The sequence below is a fragment of the Pan paniscus genome, chromosome 9, assembly GCF_029289425.2.
Source record: "Pan paniscus chromosome 9, NHGRI_mPanPan1-v2.0_pri, whole genome shotgun sequence".
NCBI classification, from domain to species: Eukaryota; Metazoa; Chordata; class Mammalia; order Primates; family Hominidae; genus Pan; species Pan paniscus.
The window spans coordinates 77665052-77673634 of NC_073258.2; positions in this window are offsets into that span (position 1 = coordinate 77665052).

An 8583-nucleotide genomic window follows, 5' to 3' on the forward strand; every position below is an offset into this window, starting at 1 on the left:
TCAAAAATTGCCTTTTCCAGAGATGGCTGCAACAAGAGCTCCCATCTCACATGCGCTTTTAGAACCCTGCCACTCCCCAACAAGAGGTAGAGTTTATGTCCTTTGCCCTTGAACCTGGGCAGGTGCTTATGATGGCCCTGAGCAGTAGGGTATGGTCAAAGTGATGATGCTATGTGACTTCTGAAGCTAACTCATACAAATGCAGTACCCTTCAGCCTCCATCCCCTGCCTCTGGCCTTGTTCTCGCCCGACCCCACCTGAACTATGCAGGTGACACAGAGCTGCATTCCGGCTCAGACCCTGATCCAATACCACACCCGATATACTAATGTTTGCTTGGGTTTGGCCTCCTCTGGCTCTCTCAGCAAAACCTATCCCTGAGCCCACCTATCCTAGAGAACTGCCTCGGCCCTACCTGGGGGCAGACACTTTCACAGTCCCCAACCTGAGGGGTGGAGTGAGACAACACAGAAATTAAGGCTTATCTGAGCAGGACGCAGCGGCTCACGCCTATAATCCCAGCACTTTAGGAGGCCGAGGCAGGTGGATCACATGAGGTCGGGTGTTTGAGACCAGCCTGGCTAACATGGTGAAACCCCGTCTCTGCTAAAAGTACAAAAATTAATCAGGCGTGGTGACGGGCACCTGTAATCCCAGCTACTCGGGAGGCTGAGGCAGGAGAATCACTTGAACCCAGGAGGTGGAGATTGCAGTGAGCCAAGATCGTACCACTGCACTCCAGCCTGGGTGACAGAGTGAGACTTCTCTCAAACAAAAACAACAAACAAACAAGAAATTAAGACATATCCAACATCTATTTCTGCTAATGAGTCAGAGATAGAGGGGTGGGCTCAGCAAACCCACGTGGGTACTGTGTCCTCACCACCTGCCCAGTGCTGTCCTCCAGGGTCATGCCCAGTAAGGGTGGGAAAAGGTTTGGACTTGGAGAGTTCGAGTCCTTGCTCTGCCCCTGATGTGCTGTGTGACTCTGGGCATGTCACTTTGCCTCTCTGGGCCTCAGCTTCCTCAGAACCAGGATTCTTGTGTTTATCATTTTTATGCACATTATACCTGACGGGGGCCTGACATGTGGAGCAGTCGCTTCATAAATGGAGTTAAAAGAATGCTTTGTTCTCCCCATCTATGCCCCCATTATGCCCACCCAGCAAACTTCTACTCGTACTCGTACCCAACTCATATGTCACCTCCTCTAGGAAGTCTCCCTTGACTCATCAAGTCACCTGGGGGCGTCCATCACAGCACAGAACTCTGCTCCCACCTCAGCCAGCCTGGACTCTGATCCCTCTGAGAGCAGAAATCATGTCTGAACCATCTCTGGGTCCCATGTCCCAGCCCAGGACCTGGCACCAGGGAATGGCTGTTGTACTAATTATCTAATCAGCACATAAGAAAACTTGCTCCTTCAAGAGGATCCCGAAGGGATTCTGGCTGAAGGCCACACAGCCTGTTCCCAGTCAGCAGGGAACCCCAGCAGCCCGGCTCCTCTGAGAGGCCCATGAGTGAGGTGAGCCACGAGGCTGTTAGGGAAGTCACTGGCATCCAGACGCTGCTTCCTCAGCCGAACCCATGACACACATGAGACTCTCATTTACTCACTTATTTTCCAACACTGGCAATACTCCAATAGTGGCATTTTTTTTTCTGTTAAGATCTGCAGACATAGATGAGGATAGTAATTGGCATCAATGCCGACTTAAATACATCCTCATGACTTTCATATCTTAGCCGAACGGCACAGGGAAACTCACTGCTCCACCTGTGGACTGCCCATGGCAGTGAGGACTCCCAGGTGCCTTCCCTGGGCCTCCTGGGCCTCCTGGGCCACCTCCCTCTCTCATCCGAAGCTAAGGATAGCCTTAGTTAACCTTAAAATAAAGGTTTTTTAAAAACTTAAAAACCATACTTTATTTTAAAATAAAACAAAATCTGATGTCCTGAGATTTGATCCTGGTGTTTGATCACAGACCCTTGGCCTGTTTCAACCCAGTCCAGCTCAGCTAGGGGTGAACTCAGACATGAGGCAGCCCATGGACCATGCTCCAGTCCCTCTGTGAGACCCTTGTAGAAGCCAGTCTGTCCCTCTGCCTCTCTGCCTGCTTCCCCATTTTCATACCAGTGCAGCCTGAGACACTGTCTCGGAAACACCCTCTAGCTGCTGGGCAGAGACAGGCAAGAGAGGGGAGACTGAGGCAGGAGACCAGTGCTGCAGATGCTCTGATGCCCTGCCCTACATCCCCCAAGGTCACCCCAGCTGCAATAATGTCATGCTGTGACAGCGGCCCACCCCATGTGCCACCCTCTCTCTGCTTCTCCGCCCAAGAAGATAAGGGCTTTCACATGAGCCTGTTCCACCCTACAGATACCTCAGGGTGCCCAGTGAGACCAAGTTTGTTTCTCACACACACTTCATTGTTTTTTCTCCTCATTTTCCTCACTGCCTGCTTTGCTTCTAGGAGGATCACCCCCACACTGCCCCTGATAAACTACATAACCCAAGTCCTTATATCAGGGTCTGCTTTTGGGGGAACCCTAATGAAGACACCATGGAGGAGGCGGAGGCAATGGTGCAGAGGAGAGATAACGAACTGAACCTGGAGAGGGACTGTGAGGGCGGAGAGAACTGACTGAACAAGCAGAATGGGTGGGACCTGGCAACTGATTAGATATCGGGGGTGGGGTGAGAAAGAGGGAGGAGGCAAGAGTTATATCCAGGTTTCTCATTAAAGCAGCACCTTTCCTGTGAAACTATAGGGAGGTATGGTGGCTCACGCCTGTAATCCCAGCCCTTTGGGAGGCCAAGGAGGGTGGATTGTTTGAGCTCAGGAGTTCGAGACCAGCCTGGGCAACATGGTGAAAACTTGTCTCTACAAAAAAATACAAAAATTAGCTGGGTGTGGTGGCTTGCACCTGTAGTCCCAGCTACTTGGGAGGCTGAGGTGGGAGGATCACTTGCACCCGAGAGGCAGTTTGCAGTGAGATTGTGCCACTGTACTTCAGCCTGGGCTATATGTACTTATGAATATATTGCATATACTTATTAATATCCTTGTGAGATATTCATAAGTATATTGATCATGTAAAAAAAGGATTTAAGGTGGCTTATGAAAATTCATAAAATTACAAGATGGTGTGTGTACAGGATTGTACATTTAACCAATAGGATGTTAAAGGCAATTATCAAAACAATGATGTAGGAGAAAGTTGGCCGGGTGCGGTGGCTCACGCCTGTAATCCCAGCACTTTGGGAGGCCGAGGCAGGCGGATCACCTGAGATCGGGAGTTTGAGACCAGCCTGAACAACATGGAGAAACCCCATCTCTACTAAAAATACAAAATTAGCCGGGCATGGTGGCACATGCCTGTAATCCCAGCTACTCTGGAGGCTGAGGCAGGAGAATCGCTTGAACCTGGGAGGCGGAGTTTGCAGTGAGACGAGATCTCACCATTGCACTCCAGCCTGGCCAACAAGAGTGAAACTCCGTCTCAAAAAAAAAAAAAAAAAAAAAAAGAAATGTTATTAAGTTAAAAAAATTAGCCTGGAAAATAATATTCATAGGCTAGGCACAGTGGCTCACACCTGTAATCCCAGCACTTTGGGAGGCCAGGGAGGGAGGATTGCTTGAGCTCAGGAGTTCGAGACTAGTCTGAGCAAAATGGTGAAACCTTGTCTCTACAAAATACAAAAAAATTAGCTGGTCATGGTGGTGTATGCCTGGAGTCCCAGGTACTCAGGAGGCTGAGGTGGGAGGGTGGCTTAAGCCTGGGGAGGCTGAGGTTGCAGTGAGCCGTGATCACTCCACTGCACTCCAGCAACAGAGTGAGATCTCTTTTTTTTTTCCTCAAAAAAAAAAAAAAAAAGAAAATAGCATTTATAAAGGAGAGCTCATTTTGGGAGTATGTATGTACATGCGTATGTGTAACAGATTCCAACCACAGAGCACTCAAATGTGCAAAAGAAGTGGCAATTTTATTTTTCTAACTAAATTTAGTTTCTATTATGAGCCACCATTCTGTGAAGTGGAAACTTAATCTCAGTCACTTCTGGATACCCCCCTCACCTCATTTTCCCTATTCCTACAGGTTGGTCCTCCAATATATCCGTCTACAGTGGTGTCCCCTGAGACACTCCGTCAGCTTGTCTGAGCTCTGGCTATCAGTTCTCACTGGTCATTGCCATGTGGTTCCCAGCCACATGGCCCTTCCGTTCCAGGCAGCTTTCTTGGCTGCTACAGGGTCCTTGCGGTAGGCAGACAAAATGTCCCCCTTCCCCAAGATATATTCACTTCCTAATCCCCAGAACCTGTTAGCGCTGTTATTACCTTATATGGCAAAAGATGAATATTGCCTTATAGGGCAAAATATGCGATTAAGATGAAGATCTTGACAACAAGGGCTTATCGTGTGTTATCTGGATGGGTCCTAAATGCAATTGCATGTGCCCTTACAAGAGGCAGAGGAGATCAGACAGACTCACAGGGAAGGCCACATGCAGATGGAACCGAGAAAGATGCAGGGAAGATTCTCTCCTGGAACCCCCGGAGGTAGTGTGTCTCTGCTGACACCTTCGCTTCAGCTCCCTGAACTGATTTCAGACTCCGGAACCAAGAGAAAACACATTTCTGTTGTTTTAAGCCACTCAGTTTGGTGTCATTTGTTACCGCAGGAAACTGATACAGCTGCACGTCAGTATACTGTGATTGCTTCCAGGTGTGTGTAAACAAAGGGGCACCTGGGATGGGGGCTCCCCAAGGCTCTCCATCACTCCCCACAACCCCCCGGGGCCCAGGACTCCCTCTCCTGCCCCAGTCCCTTTCCAGGGGTGTGGGACATTTTGTGAAGCTCTCTCCGGCCCATCTGCCTGACTTCTCTCAGGCATCTGTGCTCTGCTAGCCAGGACCACAGCGGGCTGTCAGGAACTCGAGTGCCCTGGCGCCTCCCAGGTTCTGCTGAGAGGGAGGGCACAAGTCCTCCCTGCTCTGGGAGTCCCAGCACCCCTCAGTCTCCATCTCACTGTGGCTGGGTCTCACACACTCTCTTCCTGGGACAAAACTGGGGAAGGCGGGTGGTGCAGGACCCCTCCCTAGCACCCACAGCTCCTTGAAACTCTCCCTTCCCTCCATCAGAATATTTTCTGGCTGGTCTGGAAGCTGGGTTGCTTGACTCTTCACCACTTCTTCCAAATGTGTTGCTTACACTCAAACCCCCAAAGCTAAAGGCCTTTATTGTCAGTGTTCCACCATAGCATGAAGGTGTGGTCCCCAACAGCCAGGGTGAGAGCAAAGGTCATGAGTTAAAAAAAACTCTGGAGGAAGGGGAACAACTTTTAATAGTTCAATTTTTTTTCTAGCTATGCACACACACACACACACACACACACATACATACAAACATACATATACACACATACCTATGTATATGATTGGAGAGAAATACTACAAAAAAGATTAAAATTGCTTAGCTTTGGTTCACAAATATTTTCTTCATGGTCCCTTTCCTGTACCTTTCCCCAAATACCTAACATTAACATGTATTATTTTTGTAATTGAGGAAAAATTGTTATTTTAAAGGAATTGTTTAAAGGGCATAACATTTCAAACAAAATTTTTAAGCAGGCATGAAAGAAACAAGTGCAAGAATAAAGCTGGAATTGCCTAAAGAGCAATGGATTTGCCATGGGGAGAGCACATGCTTTGCCTCCCACTTCCCAGCAGCCCGTAAGCATGAGAAACGCAGCCACAGTGTTCATGAGATTGAAACAGACCAACTGCTCAGAAGGACTGCTATTCTTAGGCCCAAAAGCAGACAGAAATTTCTGCCAAGGATCTGTTAGACATATAGTATTAATCTACTTTTTAAAGAGGAAAGTGAAGCTGAGTGCTGAGATTATTTGCCCAGAGATGCAGCTACCGAGAAGGATAGCTGGGATTTGAACCCACAGAATAGCCATGAGGAGTGATCCTTTTAGAACATGTCACATCATGTCTCTTCCCTGCTCAAAACCTCCAATGGGCCAGGCGTGGTGGCTCACACCTGTAATCTCAGCACTTTGGGAGGCCAAGGCGGGTGGATTACAAGGTCAGGAGATGGAGACTATCCTGGCCAGCATGGTGAAACCCCGTCTCTACTAAAATACAAAAAATTCGCCGGGCGTGGTGGCGTGTGCCTGTAATCCCAGCTACTCAGGAGGCTGAGGCAGGGGAATTGCTTGAACCTGGGAGGTGGAGGTTGCAGTGAGCTGAGATGGCACTACTGCACTCCAGCCTGGGCAACAGAGTGAGACTCTGTCTCAGAAACAAAACAAAACAAAAAAACCCTCCAATGGCTCAAGTCACTTAGGGCAAAACCAAAGCCCTTACCATGGCCTGTAAAGCCCTGGTGAACCCTCAGTAACAAATGGCCTGACCTCCTGCCCTAATGCTGTCCTGTTCCCTGCCTCCCACAAGAAGCCAGGTGGCCCCACCTTAGAGCCTTTACCATGGCTGTTCCTTGGCCAGAAACATACTCCCTACAGACATTTGGATGATGAACTCCCAAACTCTTCAAGCCCTGGCCCAACTGTCCTTCTAAGGAGGCCTGCACTGACCACCCAATTTAAAATTGTAACCCACCCCCTTCCCCCCAACACTCCCCCTCGCACTGCTCTATTTTTATCCATAGTGCTGTCATTTTCTAACATTCACTGTGTTTGCTCTTTGTCATCTGTTCCCTCTGCTAGAAAACAAGCCCCACAAGGACAGGATTTAGGGCTTTTGTTCGCTGATGTCACCTAAGTGCCATAGACAGAACCTGACACATAGTAGATGCTCACTAAGTTTTTGTTGAGTGATTGAGTGATGCACAGAGAATGCTCCCCACATTGCTTCACACATGGGGAGGCTCAGAGAATGTGGCCCTATTTAGCTCGTGCAGGTCAAGGTCAGGGCCACGCCCTTCTGCATGTGTTATGATGGATGGGTCAGGCCCTGTGTTAGGCACTGAGGTCAAAATAACCCAGTGCTCAAGTACTTCCCATTCTGATGCGGAACACACGCCAACTAACATAACACAGAAAGCAAGACAAAATTTTTATTGGAGGAAAAAAGTATCACCATAAGGAGATAATTTATATGCTAAAATCATGCTGGGCACTTTTGTATAAGTTTTCTCACCAAATGCTCATAGGACCCACAGGTAGGTACAAACAGCACCATATGCAAGCAAGTAAACGGAGACTCATTGAGTCAGGTAACGTGCCCAAGGTCTGGTTGGTGTGGGAGTCATTCTGACCCAGGGGGATCTTGGGGAGTTGCAGTAGAGCTGAAGGGTAGGTAAGATGTTAACAGAAAGAGAAGGCAGACTGTACATCCCAGGTGGCAGGGACAGCGGAACCAAGGCACAGACGCAGTAGCCTGTGAGATGTACTTAACGGCAGCCGGAATCAGGAAAGGGCAGGTCTGTCTGCTGTGCCACCTGGACCCATGCTGAAGTGGGACAAAAGTCTGGTGCCCAGCCTGGGGATAGGGTGTGCCCAGGCTCACTGCTGAGATAGGGAGTGAAGCCTGTAGTCCTGAAGACGGCCTCACCCCTCCATCTAGGCCCTCATTGGCAGGACTGGCCCTCTGACCCTGGCCTCCTCGGGCCTGCTTCAGGCTGCAGCATCCCCGGGTTTGCATCTCTGGCTCCTCAGCAGTCACCCTGGCAACTTGGTCAAGAACCTGCAATAATAAGTTGGGCATGCTGGCTCACACCTGTAATCTCAGTGATTTGAGAGGCCGAGGCAGGAAGATCACTTAAGCCCAGGAGTTCAAGACCAGCCCAGGCAACAAAGCAAGATGCCCATCTCTACAAAAAAAAAAAAAAAGTGATTTGCTGAGTGTGGTGGTGTGTACTTGTAATCCTTGAGCTAAGGAGGCTGAGGCTTCAGTGAGCTATGATTGTACCACTGCACTCCAGCCTGGGTGACAGAGGAGACCCTGTCTCTTAAAACAAACAAACAAACAAACAAACAACCTGCAAAAAGTCTCCAGGCACCTTCACTCAATCTGCTGTGGGCTTGAGGGCCACTAAAAAGCAAGCCAGGCCCTTTTTCCATGCTCCTTAACAGTTTGGGCTTAAGTAGGGCAACTGCCCCAGCATTTTGTGACTCTTAATTTTTTATTTTAAGTCTTGCACTAGGATTATCATAATTTATATAAGGGCAAATGTGTATGAGCACTGACTGTGCACTTTCACATTCCTTATTCAATTTCATTCTCTTCGCAAGTTTGCAAGGTAAGTTTTACGTCTCCATTTTCCTGAGAATCTGATATATGCAAAGCCACAGGTGATCAGCGATTGAGATTCAGTCATTCATCATCTCCTTATCCCTTCATTTGTTTACTATTCAATTCTTTTTGAGCATCCCCCCTGGCCAGCCACAGAAGGCATAGATGGGATTTGAACACAGATCTCCTGACTCCTGGCTTATTCCTTTGTCAGGCATTCAGATTCCCTCTCGAGTAACATTTATCAAGAGCCTTCAGTGCTGGAGGTTTCATCCATGTCTTAACATGTAATTCCCATAACAGTGTACCAGGAGGGAAT